At 36.6% G+C, this 15,092-nt stretch overlaps 1 long non-coding RNA gene across 1 annotated transcript; it reads right to left on the reverse strand.

Moving 5' to 3' along the window:
* Positions 1-6,176: 6,176 nt before the first annotated feature.
* LOC145014294 (uncharacterized) lies at positions 6,177-7,862 on the reverse strand. The gene is made up of 3 exons (XR_013665481.1): positions 7,750-7,862; positions 6,874-6,961; positions 6,177-6,360 (listed from the first exon to the last, which is right to left on the reverse strand). It is a non-coding gene; the product is annotated as an uncharacterized LOC145014294 (long non-coding RNA).
* Between the last annotated feature and the right edge of the window lie 7,230 nt (positions 7,863-15,092).

Here is a 15,092-nt window from a genome sequence, read left to right on the forward strand (position 1 = left end):
AATTAGTCTTCTACCAAGACCTGATTGTTTTGTAAGAAAGAATCACTATAAATGTGACAGTTTTCCTCTGTTTAACTATTACTATAAAAGTTATAGTCTACCTCGGCGATTATGTGTATGAGTCACAATATAAAGGTAATAAGGAAAAATTGTTTATCTATATGAAATATATCCTACCTCATCGTTCATGTGAATGTGTCACAAAATAAAGGAAGGAGAATAATATAATAACTAAAGATGTATCCTTTTGCATTAGGATATTCACGGCGTGGAAAGTTGCCGAACAGTACAACTGTGGACACCCGTCGATGCTCCTTTTCTCTACTGTAGCTAACATCTTCGGGTGTGGAATGGTAAGTCCCAAAACATTTGTAACATATCCTATGTAACAGTGTCTATTAAACGTATTAATGTAGACGTGTTCATGTAAGCGTATCTCTGTAAACGTATCAATGTAAACGTATCTCTGTAAGCGTATCTCTGTAAACGTATTCATGTAAGCGTAGCTATGTAAACGTACTCATGTAAGCGAAAATATATGTAAACGTATTCATGTAACATATAATGTATTAATATAGACTCATGAATGAACTGACTCTTGTGTGATTCCTTGTACTTGGAATTGTAAGTAGTATCTCCTACTATACCTATTATAGTTATTAGTAATGTACGAGTATAACCAGAAGTATACCTTTGCTACCCAAAGGTAGTGAACTGACTAATGGAACCTTTATACCTATATATGTATACATGATATATAAATAATATTTAGATGACATTCGGACGAGCAACCGATGCCCTAAGGCCACATCCCAACGAGGAAAAGGAAATAAAGCGAGCTAGCCGTCCTAAGTCCTTTATACATTACTTATATAACTTTACATATATAGGCATGCATTTGACAATATAAAAGCGTAAAAGAAGTTTTGTAAAACTTTTGAAAAGTTTAATACTAAGAAACGATGACCTGATGTCAGTTTATAAAACGATTGGAAGTATTTTGTTTGATAAGACAGTTTAAGTATAAGGAAAAACCTTTGTTTGAAAACACCTTTGTAACAGAGTTTGAAAGGAAGTTACAGTGTGTGAGACAGTTTGATAAAGAGTTTTAAACATGTAAAAACATTTAAGAAAGTCATTTGAAGGAATCTTTTTGGTAAAACAGTTAACGTATAGTAAATCCATTTGCATACTAGTTATTAATCACATGTGATTGATATAATAACTAAACATGATTCAACTTGTATTCCCCCCCCCCCCCCCCCTCGTAAAGCATTTATAAACATTTAAAAACATTTAAAAGGTTAAATTAAGGGGTATGAACTCACTTGATTGATTGGGAGAAAGCGAGATAATAATCAAGCTGAACTTCGACTTGGAAGAGTTGATTTTTCTTGGGAAACTCGGGAATGTCGGGAATCCCAGGGATCTCGAGAATGAAAAGCCTTCCTTCAGAATTTGAATGTGAAAAACGAGGCTTCGGGATGGCTTTGGAAGCTTAAACGCAGAGCTTCGGCGCGAGAAAGAAGAGAACTGAGCAATGAAATCTGAAACCCTTGAGTTCTATTTATAGCCTTCATTTTTGGGTGCCACGTCATGGCAAGGGATGGCCACATCGTGGGGAGAAATCCTATCCTCTTCCATTGACAAGACACCATCAGTCATGTTGCCACATCGCGACCAACTGTGCCACGCCGTGACAAGCCTGACAACCTCGGATTTCGGGTCTCGAACTTGTAAAATCTGTAACTTTCGTGTACGAGCTCCGTTTTCGACGTTCTTTATATGCATGCATAGTTAAGAATATACTATAACACTCTCCTTTAGACTTCGTTGGCTAATTTTGACTTTATTTTTAATTATTTATTTTTAACAGGCCGGGACACGAAAAGTCCGTTAAAAATCCATAACTACTTCATCTGATGTCCGTTTTCGTCAGACTTTTCACCATTACGCTACTATTGTTGAGACCTTCGATTCTTATTTAGGTTGTTTTCGCCAAAAGTCTCTCGATCTCTATTTCGAGTTTTTAGCTATCTACTGCTATATCCGGATCTTGGAAAAATCATAACTTCCTCATACGAAGTCAGATTTGGACGTTCTTTTTACGTACGTTTACAGTTTAATGTTATCTACAACTTTCATTTGGATACTTATGGTTAAAAATTATTGTATTGAAACTTCGCGTTTTTCATTTAATCGTTGTTGCCGGTTTTGTTGGGAATCTTAGAATGGTTATAACTTCTTCGTTATAATTCAGATTTTAGTGTTCTTTATATGTATGAAAACCTTGTTACGATTCCTACCACTTTATTGAACCCAAATAAGTTTTTAGGAAAGTTATATTTTTGACCTAAATTTGACTGGTGTTACATTACATTGTCTTGAAATATCGGGTTGTCACAGCGACTGCCACCTATCCCCATTCAATTCCGACGTGACGTCCGTCCTACCAGCTTACCGAAGCCACCACTCCCGATGTAGAGTTCGTAAACCACCTGTTATTGCCACCGTGGGAGCTGCTGAAGAAGATGAGGATCACTAGCAGGTCCGCTTCTCAGCTGTTGTTCCTATTGTTTAAAGTAGGCTTTGACGTGGGGGAGTTCTGCCGTCACTGGCTGCTAATACCCGCCGCCACCTCCCAACCGTGTTCTTCTTCTCCTTCTCCATTTCTGTTCTGGCGTTTCACCGCTACTGTGGCTCCGAAGACTATACCACTGTCACTTCTCCGTTCATTGTCTTCATCGCTACTATTGGGACCCGTCGACTGTTGCCAATGCCGCCGCCATGCGACTACCTTGCCATGTCTGATTGACCACCGACCATTTCATGCCACCAGGTGGGTGGCTACGTTCGTTGCGTGTGTTTTGTTAAGTGCTACCGTTGATAATTGTATTTAGGCTCGTTACTGTTGGCCATAAATGTGAAGATGCCACCATCAGCATCGGCCACCACAAGGGTGGCTGGGTGTGTGTGTAATATTATTGTTATATGTGTAGCTTAGTATGTTTGTTTTTGAGATTGCATTGTAAATTATAACAAAAATGGAATAATGAAAATAAAATTTGTCACCACCAACGTGAGGTGGTGGCTGCCGCCATTAGCCGCTCTGTCGGGAGGCGATGTGCCTTGTTTGGTTTGTGACTCGTTTGGATGTTTGGACAAAGAGACTACCAAACCCTAATGGGCCCAAAGAAACCCTCGTGGGCCCAATGAGACTTTAATGAGCCCAATGAAGCCCTAATGGACATAATAGCCCAACCATTTGATTAATGGGATATTATTTGGGTTAGAAAACCTTAATGGCTTGAAACCCTAATTTTGGGGAAATTATCAGGACCCGCACTTGAATTAATTATTTGACTCATAACATTAAATTATAATCATTGGCAAATTCACCTAAGGCAATAATGGATTTAATGGATTAAGTCCTTAATGGGTTAAATAGGAACACTTAACCCTAATTGTCATTTCATGTGAAAACCCTAATTTCACTTGGGCATTGAGTTGGGCCTTTCTATTGGGCTTTGGTGATTGGACTATTAATGGGCTTTCCAAAAATAAATAAGTGGACTAAAATAATTATATGGGCCTTAGGATAAGGCCTATGTGAAGGACTTGGGCCCAATTTAGAAATTTGGGCCATAGATGGGCCATAACTGGGCCTTTATGATTATGTGATATTGGGCCATGGGAATACCAATAGTTTGTCCTAGAATAATTGAACGAGCCTTAAGGAAATACCATGTAGAGGTATGGGCCTAATTTGGAAATTAGGCCATATGTTGGGCTTTGGTCCATTACGTGACTATTGTGCCTTTAGACTGTGAGTTGGACCTTAGACTTGGAACCCAGTTATTAATTAGGTATTGTTTGATGTTGGCAGTTCGAGAATCTATCAACCAGCAACTGCAGTTTCTTCCGCAGGACTTCAGCAGTGCCAGGTGAGTTACCTCACTATACTAAGGGGTCTAAGGCACCAAGGTCGGCCCATTAGATATGTTATCCTAGTAGTGTTAGTATGTTGAGTATGAAGTTGGTGTTGCTTGCTAGTGGTTATGCCAGTTAGGTAGATCTGTAGGACTACCTGTGTTGTTATATGGTTATCTGCATGCTCAGTAGTTATGTTATATGTTGATATGTTATGTGGGATGGGTTGACGTAATGCTGCTCTGTGTGGTAGCCAAAAAAATCGGGAGCATTCTAGTTACAGGCTAAGGGAGACTCGCACTGTGGGCTTGATGGCAATCCAAAAGTGAGATGTGGGCCTGATAGGCAATCCAGACTCACACTATGGGCCTAGGGGTAATCCAGTCTGTAAAGATGTGGACCCATTGCATGTTGTTTAGACGTTATGTTATGGTATTGGTGACATGGTTATGTGGATTGTATGTGTATCGGTATTTTGGGGGAACTCACTAAGCATCAGACTTACAATTTTAGTTTATTATTTCAGGTACATCAGATGATCGCAGGAAGGCAAAGGCGTGATCGTACAACTCCTCGCCTTTTATGACAATGTTTCTAGTATATTCTGATATAGAATTATTTTGAAAACAAATTAGCAATAACTAATGGCTTTTAAATGTTTTAAAAAGTTTAAATTTGGCCAGATTTTTATGGGTGTTACAATATGTAGCATCTTTCAAACTATAATGCTCTAATAAAAAATAATTTTAAAGTACAAAAGTCATTAGAAGAAAAAACAAAAATACAATGTTATAATAAAAATAAATTTAAAAACGCATTGTTATTTCTTATATTCAACTTTGTTACCATGCATTGTACAATGACAACTCTATCCAAATCCGAAAAGTTGTTAATTTGAGTGTAAACATAGTCGAATCGAATAACCAAAATCCAATTAAACATAACTTTGTTCGGTTGATTATGTACTTACGTTTATTTTAGAAGGAAAAAATAATACAAGATAACAATTTGTTTTTTAATAATAATAATAATAATAATAATAATAATAATAATAATAATAATAATAATAATAATCGTATTTTCAAAAGTATTGTTTATGCCTTAAGTCTTATGATATTCAAATAATTACATTTGGTTAACTTTATTTTGTAAATTTGGTAATGCCATGTCGTTGGGAAAGTTTTAACATAAGTTGTCAACTCAATATGCCAAAAGTGGAGATACAAAAGCATTGCGATTTAAGTTTATTTGATAATTAAAAACTTAAAAACATTTGAAGGTTATGTGAATGTAGTGTATTTGAGTAATCTATTAGCTTAGTGGAACTAAAGTAGTACAATATTAAAATTAAAGTTATAAACTGTTAGAAATTTGGGTTTAGAAAGGTTTGGAAATTCTGAGAATTGTGATTATCACTTTCAAATCGAAGTATTTGGTGGTACTCCCAAATCTTCAATTGGATAAGACTCGGAGAGACAAGAACAAAGAATATTTGATGATATTTTCGTATGTACCAGAAAATGAGACCAAAACCAACTTTTAACAACTTTGTCTGAAAACTGTCATATGACAGTTTTAAACTGTCATAAAACCATAAAAACTGTCATAAAACGGATATATGGATAAGGGTCAAACCAATGGTCAATTATTTGGAAAATCAATTTTCTAATGTATTTTTTTAAACTGTCATAAAACCATAAAAACTGTCATAAAACAGCTCGATCCCAGCCAGGGGCTCTGCCCCTTGGACCCCACCAGGGGCTGCTGCCCCTTGTACCCCGCTCCCAAGGGCGCTGCCCCCGGACCCCCGTTCGTTCAGGGGCTTCGCCCCTAAATGACAGTGTACTTTGAAACTTGATCAAACTTAAACAAGTGTGTACTCCACACCTTCCTTACTTGTTTAATATTTATCAAGATCATTTTTGGTCAACACAAAGTAATCTCATTACACTTAAATAACATTGATGATCAAAATCACCAACAAACCTCCCCCATTTAAGTGTATTCTTGATTAACTTAAAATGAAACATAACAACAACAAATTGATGCATAAATGAAATGTCGTGACGATTGAATTTCACATTAGTATATTATTCATTCCAAATATCCGAATATTAGGGTGTCACTACGGATTGAACCCTTTCTATTCATAGTGAATACATTGTAAGACCCCATTCACTAAAATTACAATAAAGCCAAACATGCTACATGCATATTCATAATTATAATTCACACTAGTGGTCTAAATACAAAAGCATGGATACAAACCAACTAAAAGGGTTTTTACAAAGTTTCATAACTAGTTGTATAAATACATAACTACCCAGGAATTTATAATCCATATACATATATGTATACCAAGTAAAAACGTAGTAGTGTCAACTACTCTAAGTCCTCCAACAAAGCCTGTTTACTCTGGATGCTTATCACCTGAAATAGTTAAACACTAAAAGGGATAAGTGGGCGTCACTTAGTGAGTTCAAAAATAGATACAATATAACGTTATGCCATATACATAACAATATGACAGGAACAAAAAGAAACAAAGGACAACAAAGGCTTATATGTGTATCAAATGAAGGGCTTTCCAAATCAATAAACGGTTAGATTCAAGGGATTACAATAATTAAGACACAATAATTTAGGATCATAAGCATCATAAATTCCAGCCCAAGAGGCACATAAAACACAATCCCTTTTAATCATGTTGCTAGAATATACAGGCTTTCAGCCCTACCTAGCCCGAAGCCAATACCAAAGTGATACGGGTCATGCTCTACATGGTCAAAGGCACAAAGCCAATACCAAAGTGATACGAGTCATGCTCTACATGGCCAAAGGCATAAAAATCAATATCAAGTAATAACCACTTAGATCAATAACACAAGAAAGCACATTGCACATATAACACATAACATACAATTGTCCCTATATTGAACTCACTGTGCTGTAACCGAATGTTGCGATAAAATTCCTCTTTTTCTGATGAAATTACACCATCCTCAGGCCTCTAAAACCTTCAATTATACCCCTGGAGTTCATATTTCAAATTTCATAAGCAATTACTCAACTACTCTCAAGTTATGTTGTTTTCAATTTAGAAATTTTAGTTTTTGTTCTTTGTATAGCTGTCACTTGCAGATCTGTTTACCCTTATTAAATGTCAAAATAACTAATAAATTATACATATTAACAAAATAGACTCTTATATCTTTCTAATGCCACTGACCTCACATTTTTATGATTTTTCTATAATTTACTATGAATTTTACAAAATAGCATCCTAAAGCTGTCAAAATGTTCCAAAGCTGTCAAAATTCAGCCTTACTGCACTGAACATATAGCTGTTTTCACCCATTTTAAGTCCGGAATTAGATTTTGGTTTTAAAACAAAAATAAAATTAGACATTCTCAGCTTTCAAGGGATATATAGCACATCTCCATACGATTTTTCTATAATTTTTGGTGATTTTTACAAAAACAGGACAATTATACCCTTTATAATTTCATTTTACCCTTTACATGATCAATATCATCAAGTTCTTCTTTTACAATGATAACACTGAATATTTTAGTAATCCATTCTAATTCAAGTATAAACCATGGGTTTCATTATTAATTTTCACTAATTACTCTTAAACCATATGATTAATTCTCAAGTTTACATGTAGTTACTTGATTTCCATTTAAGATTCTAGGTTAATAACATAAACTCATGCCTAATTTCATTAAATCAGTGGTAAACCCACTTTGATCAAACCCTAATCTCTTAATAACTCACTAATTACAAGGGTTAATCCAAAAATTAAGAGTTCATACCTTGATTACTAGACTTGATACTTCAAGAACACTCAAAATCTTGATTTAATCTTCAAAACTTGATCAAGATTGATCATGTATGTGAAAATCTCCCATAGGGATGGTGATGAACTGAAAATGGCAGGAAAATGACTCAAAATCGTGTTTCAATGGGTAAAAACCCGAGTTGGGTCGGGTTTGACCCGGTTTGGGTACCCGTTTTACCCCTAAACACTAAAAATTGCATAACTTTTCGCTCGAAACTCCGTTTTCGATGAGGTTTTCGCCTGAACGTTTCTAACGAGATAATTTACAACTTCCAATAAAAATATCCCAGAAAAGATCTTCCAATAAAATCAGATTTAATTATTTTCAACTTAGACGTTATACTTTCGTTAATTCCGATAGTTGACTTTTTGATCGGAATCACATAAGACTTCCCTATCACCTCTAATACATTCCAAATGATTCTAAACTTAGTTTAACTTCAAATATTATAAACCTATTTCGTTAGAAATCAACGCTTAAAACCATACCGAAAATAATATATATATATATATATATATATATATATATATATATATATATATATATATATATATATATATATATTTAAACGCTTACAATTCTATTTTACTATAACTACCTACTTTAAACGTTTAAAACAACATATAATATATATAATAATATTCATTTTTAAACTAACAATCATATGAAACATGATAATTAAACAAGGTTACTGAAGTGTATGTTACAAATACCTCCTCCTTTTGAGGATTTCGTCCCCGAAATCACGACGATTTAAACAAGCGGGGGTATTTTTCTCTTATGTCATTCTTATTTTCCCAAGTATAATTTGGGCCTCGATGATGTTTCCACTTGACAAGCACTAACTCCACTTCTTTATTACGCACATCAACCGTTCTCTCATTTATAATCTCTTCAGGTTATTCTACATATCTTAACTTATTATCCAATTTCACCTCGGATAATGGAACTGTCTCATCATAGATGCTCAAGCATTTGCGTAGATAGCTCACATGAAACACATCATGAATACCTGCCAAATCTTCCGACAATTCCAAGCGGTATGCTTGTTTACCAACTCTCTGGATGATTTTGAAAGGACCAACAAATCTAGGACTTAGTTTTCCTTTCTTCCCAAATCGCATAATGCCTTTCCACGGGGATACTTCTAGCATTACGAAATCACCCACCTGGAATTCTATGGGTCGTCTCCTCTTTTCTGTATAGGACTTCTATCGATCCTGGGCCGCTTTCATTCTTTCTCGTACAATTTGAATCTTGTCGGTGGTGTCTTGAATCATTTCAGGGCCTCCAAGGATCTTTTGTCCTATGTCTCGCCAACACAATGGTGTACGACATTTGCGACCATATAATGCTTCATATGGTGGCATTTTGATTGAAGCGTGGTAACTGTTATTATACGAAAATTCAACAAGAGGTAAGTATTTATCCCAGTTACCACCGAACTCCAAGACACATGCACGAAGCATATCTTCTACGGTTTGGATTGTTCTCTCTGTCTGACCATCTGTCTGGGGATGATAAGCTGTGCTGAGAGCAACTCGAGATCCCATTTCACGTTGCATACTTGCCCAAAAGTGAGAAGTGAAGCGAGTATCACGATCGGAAATGATCTTTAATGGCACACCGTGTCTTGCAACAATTGCATCCAAGTATACTTGTGCGTATTTCTCCATTGGAGCCGTTTCACGCATGGCAAGAAAATGAGCGCTTTTAGTCAGGCGGTCGACAATTACCCAAATGCTATCATGTTGTCTAGCAGTCTTTGGCAATTTGGTAATAAAACCCATGGACAGTTCTTCCCATTTCCATACAGGAACACTAAGACTTTCTGGGGTTCCATAAGGCTTTTGGTGCTCTGCTTTGACTTGTAAGCATACTAAGCATTCCTGTACATATCTTCCAATGTCTCTCTTTAATCCAGGCCACCAATAATCAGCTCTTACATCATAGTACATTTTACTTGTACCAGGATGTATTGAAAGTTTAGATTTATGGGCTTCATCTAAAATCTTCTGTCTTAATCCACCAATCTTTGGAATCCATAGCCGATTCTTGAATACTTTTAATCCTCGCGGATCATCAAGTAAAGCATTATTATAATGTATCATCCCTTCTTTCTTCACATTTTCTGGCTTTAGGGCCTCTTCTCGCCATTTCTCTAGTTCATCTAGAATAGTGAATTTTACTGTGGTATGAGTAATAGCATAACACATACTATTACGATAAATTTTTCTGCTAAGTGCATCGGCAACTACATTGGCTTTTCCAGGATGATATAGGATTTCACAGTCATAATCTTTGATCAGCTCCATGGCTCGTTGTTGTCTCATATTCAAAGTTTGCTGACTGAATATGTACTTGAGACTTTTGTGGTCAGTAAATAATTGGCATTTTGTACCAAAAAGATAATGCCTCCGAAGTTTTAGGGCAAATACCACTGCAGCGAGTTCGAGATCATGAGTGGGATAATTCTTTTCATAATCTTTCAGTTGTCTTGAGGCATAGGCTATCACTTTGCCATGTTGCATCAACACACAACCGAGTCCCAATCTTGAAGCATCGCTATATACGGAGAAATCATCATCACCTTCTGGGAGTGATAAGATTGGAGCATGAGTCAAAAGATCTTTTAGAGTTGAGAAAGCTTTTTCTTGGGCTTCACCCCATTCAAACTGTACTTCCTTCCTTGTAAGACTCGTGAGCGGTACGGCTATACGAGAAAAGTCTTTAATGAATCTCCGGTAATATCCCGCGAGACCCAAGAAACTACGAATTTCGGAAGCATTACGGGGCACTTCCCAATTTTGAATGGCTTCGATTTTGATAGGATCTACAGATACACCATCACTAGAAATAACATGGCCAAGAAATTGAACTTGGCGAAGCCAGAATTCACATTTCGAGAATTTAGCATATAGTTTCTCCTTTCGAAGAAGTTCTAACACCGCACGAATATGAATGGCATGATCAGCTTCAGACTTGGAATAGATTAGAATATCGTCAATGAATACGATGACTGATTTATCGAGCATTGGGCAACATACCCGATTCATCATATCCATGAATACAGCAGGAGCATTTGTTAAACCAAACGGCATAACAAGGAATTCATAATGCCCATATCGAGTACGAAAAGCAGTCTTCGGTACATCCTGCTCGTGAACTTTCAACTGATGATATCCAGATCTCAAATCAATCTTCGAGAAATAGCTAACACCCTGAAGTTGATCAAATAAATCATCAATGCGAGGTAGTGGGTACTTGTTTTTGATAGTCACCTTATTCAGCTCATGATAATCAATGCACATCCGCATCGATCCGTCCTTCTTCTTGACAAACAATATAGGAGCACCCCAGGGAGAAGTACTCGGTCGGATAAAGCCTTTGTCAAGTAATTCCTGCAGTTGGATCATCATTTCTTTCATCTCTGTTGGCGCGAGACGATAAGGAGTCTTTGCAATCGGAGCAGCACCAGGCACAAGGTCAATTCGGAATTCTACTTGCCTATCCGGAGGAAGGCCAGGCAAGTCATCGGGGAAAACATCAGGATATTCGTTAACAACATGAACATCATTTACTGTTTTCTTCTCCTCTTTTGAGACATCAACTAAGTAGGCCAGATAGATAGAACACCCCTTCGATATGAATTTACGAGCTTTAAGGAAAGAGATTATTTTGAAGATTCTTTGTTCACCATAGACATAAATAGGATTCTCCCCTTCAATAGGAATGCGTACTATCTTTTCATAGCACAAGAGTTCTGCACGGTTCTTTGACAACCAGTCCATGCCGAGAATGATATCAAAGTTGGGTAGGGAGATAGGAATCAAATTGGCAAGAAAATTATAACCTTCAATTTCTATGACACAATCTCTATAGACTTTATCAACAAGTAATGATACACTTCCCGCGGTATCTACATGAAATGGTTGGGCGAGTGCATAACAAGCAATTTGAAAAGAACGCGCAAATTCACGAGACACAAAAGAATCTGAGGCACCAGAATCAAATAAGATGTGAGCAGGTCTAGAATTGACGAGAAATGTACCAGTCACAACATTCGAGTCCTCGCGTGCCTCCTCTGGGGTAATCTGGAATGCACGGCCTTTAGCCTTTGGCACATCCTCCTTTTGGGTTGAAGTACCCACTGGTTGTTGAACGGAAGCTTGACTTCTCACCATTTGGCTGGTAAGAGTTGGGCAGAAACGCTTTCTGTGGCCAGTAACACCGCAAGCATAACATGTAACATTCCTCATCGGGCAAACGGGCTTCATATGACCTGTTTCTCCGCATCCATAGCAAATCACCGGTCCTTTTCCTACCCTGCATTGACCCTGGTGGCTCTTTCCACATTTCTGGCATGGTGGTGGAGCTCTCGACTGAAGAGAAAAAGATTGTGGCCGACTGCGACCACGAAAGGCGCTCTGAGATTGTACTTTTGTGCTAAGATCAGATCGAGCAGATCGACCCGATGGATTAGTTGAAACAGAAACAGTTCGATCAACACGTGGATGCTTCGGGACAGAAAGAGTGGCACCACGTATCTCTAAGTCATGCTCGCGCTTTCGGGCATACTCAACAGCTTTATCGAATGATAGAATATCCCGATTGATCACGAAATCACGGATTTCATACCGTAACCCTTCCATGAATAACTGACTTTTATCGTCTTCAGTCGGGATATACTTCGCAGCAAACCGTGCCTTTTGATTGAATTGAGTTTCATATTCAGTCACAGTCATTCCTCCTTGCTTAAGTTCGAGGAACTCCTTCTCCAGTCTTCTCCTCATATCTAGAGGACAATATTTTCCTAGAAAGCGGATTTTAAACATCTCCCAAGATAAATTCTCCTGGTCATACTCGTTAAGAGCTTCAAATGTCGCTTCCCACCAGACTAAGGCTTCTCCAATGAGCATTGCAGAAGCATAGTTAACCTTGTCTTCATTAACCACATGGGAGATACAAAATAATTTTTCTGTGTTCTGGATCCAGGTAAGAACAACAATGGGATCAAGGACACCTGAAAACTCTGTAGCACCACTACTCTTGAAAGTTTTGAATGAGGGACGTTTCGCTTTCTCTCTTGAAGACTCTCCGGTGGCTTTCTCTTTACCCTTATCACTATCCCTTTTGTGTTGTTCGAGAGTTTGTCGAATAACACCAGTAAGTTTATCCAAAAGTCGCTCCTCACGAGGGGATATTGGAGTATCTCCCCCATTAAGATGAAGATCTCCACCCACATCTTGTGTATGACTACCCTCCTGCTCAACCATTGCTCTGAAAAATTTGGAGTAACATAACACGTAAGAATATAAGGATTTATCATTACCCAACACCCCACTTAAGTCTTTCCTATGGTTTGTATCCATATACGGACAATAAATTTGTTCATATATTGAACTTCCAACAGTTTAAGTCTAAATACCAATTCGTGGTATTTAGTTCGCTTAAACCAGTGCTCTGATACCATAATTGTAAGACCCTATTCACTAAAATTACCATAAAGCCAAACATGCTACATGCATATTCATAATTATAATTCACACTAGTGGTCTAAATACAAAAGCATGGATACAAACCAACTAAAAGGGTTTTTACAAAGTTTCATAACTAGTTGTATAAATACATAACTACCCAGGAATTTATAATCCATATACATATATGTATACCAAGTAAAAACGTAGTAGTGTCAACTACTCTAAGTCCTCCAACAAAGCCTGTTTACTCTGGATGCTTATCACCTGAAATAGCTAAACACTAAAAGGGATAAGTGGGCGTCACTTAGTGAGTTCAAAAATAGATACAATATAACGCTATGCCATATACATAACAATATGACAGGAACAAAAAGAAACAAAGGACAACAAAGGCTTATATGTGTATCAAATGAAGGGCTTTCCAAATCAATAAACGGTTAGATTCAAGGGATTACAATAATTAAGACACAATAATTTAGGATCATAAGCATCATAAATTCCAGCCCAAGAGGCACATAAAACACAATCCCTTTTAATCATGTTGCTAGAATATACAGGCTTTCAGCCCTACCTAGCCCGAAGCCAATACCAAAGTGATACGGGTCATGCTCTACATGGTCAAAGGCACAAAGCCAATACCAAAGTGATACGAGTCATGCTCTACATGGCCAAAGGCATAAAAATCAATATCAAGTAATAACCACTTAGATCAATAACACAAGAAAGCACATTGCACATATAACACATAACATACAATTGTCCCTATATTGAACTCACTGTGCTGTAACCGAATGTTGCGATAAAATTCCTCTTTTTCTGATGAAACTACACCATCCTCAGGCCTCTAAAACCTTCAATTATACCCCTGGAGTTCATATTTCAAATTTCATAAGCAATTACTCAACTACTCTCAAGTTATGTTGTTTTCAATTTAGAAATTTTAGTTTTTGTTCTTTGTATAGCTGTCACTTGCAGATCTGTTTACCCTTATTAAATGTCAAAATAACTAATAAATTATACATATTAACAAAATAGACTCTTATATCTTTCTAATGCTACTGACCTCACATTTTTATGATTTTTCTATAATTTACTATGAATTTTACAAAACAGCATCCTAAAGCTGTCAAAATGTTCCAAAGCTGTCAAAATTCAGCCTTACTGCACTGAACATATAGCTGTTTTCACCCATTTTAAGTCCGGAATTAGATTTTGGTTTTAAAACAAAACTAAAAGTAGACATTCTCAGCTTTCCAGGGATATATAGCACATCTCCATACGATTTTTCTATAATTTTTGGTGATTTTTACAAAAAACAGGACAATTATACCCTTTATAATTTCATTTTACCCTTTACATGATCAAACCTCATGATCAATATCATCAAGTTCTTCTTTTACAATGATAACACTGAATATTTTAGTAATCCATTCTAATTCAAGTATAAACCATGGGTTTCATTATTAATTTTCACTAATTACTCTTAAACCATATGATTAATTCTCAAGTTTACATGTAGTTACTTGATTTCCATTTAAGATTCTAGGTTAATAACATAAACTCATGCCTAATTTCATTAAATCAGTGGTAAACCCACTTTGATCAAACCCTAATCTCTTAATAACTCACTAATTACAAGGGTTAATCCAAAAATTAAGAGTTCATACCTTGATTACTAGACTTGATACTTCAAGAACACTCAAAATCTTGATTTAATCTTCAAAACTTGATCAAGATTGATCATGTATGTGAAAATCTCCCATAGGGATGGTGAAGAACTGAAAATGGCAGGAAAATGACTCAAAATCGTGTTTCAATGGGTAAAAACCCGAGTTG

The sequence above is a fragment of the Lactuca saligna genome, chromosome 9, assembly GCF_052625555.1.
Source record: "Lactuca saligna cultivar CGN05327 chromosome 9, ASM5262555v1, whole genome shotgun sequence".
Taxonomy (NCBI): domain Eukaryota; kingdom Viridiplantae; phylum Streptophyta; class Magnoliopsida; order Asterales; family Asteraceae; genus Lactuca; species Lactuca saligna.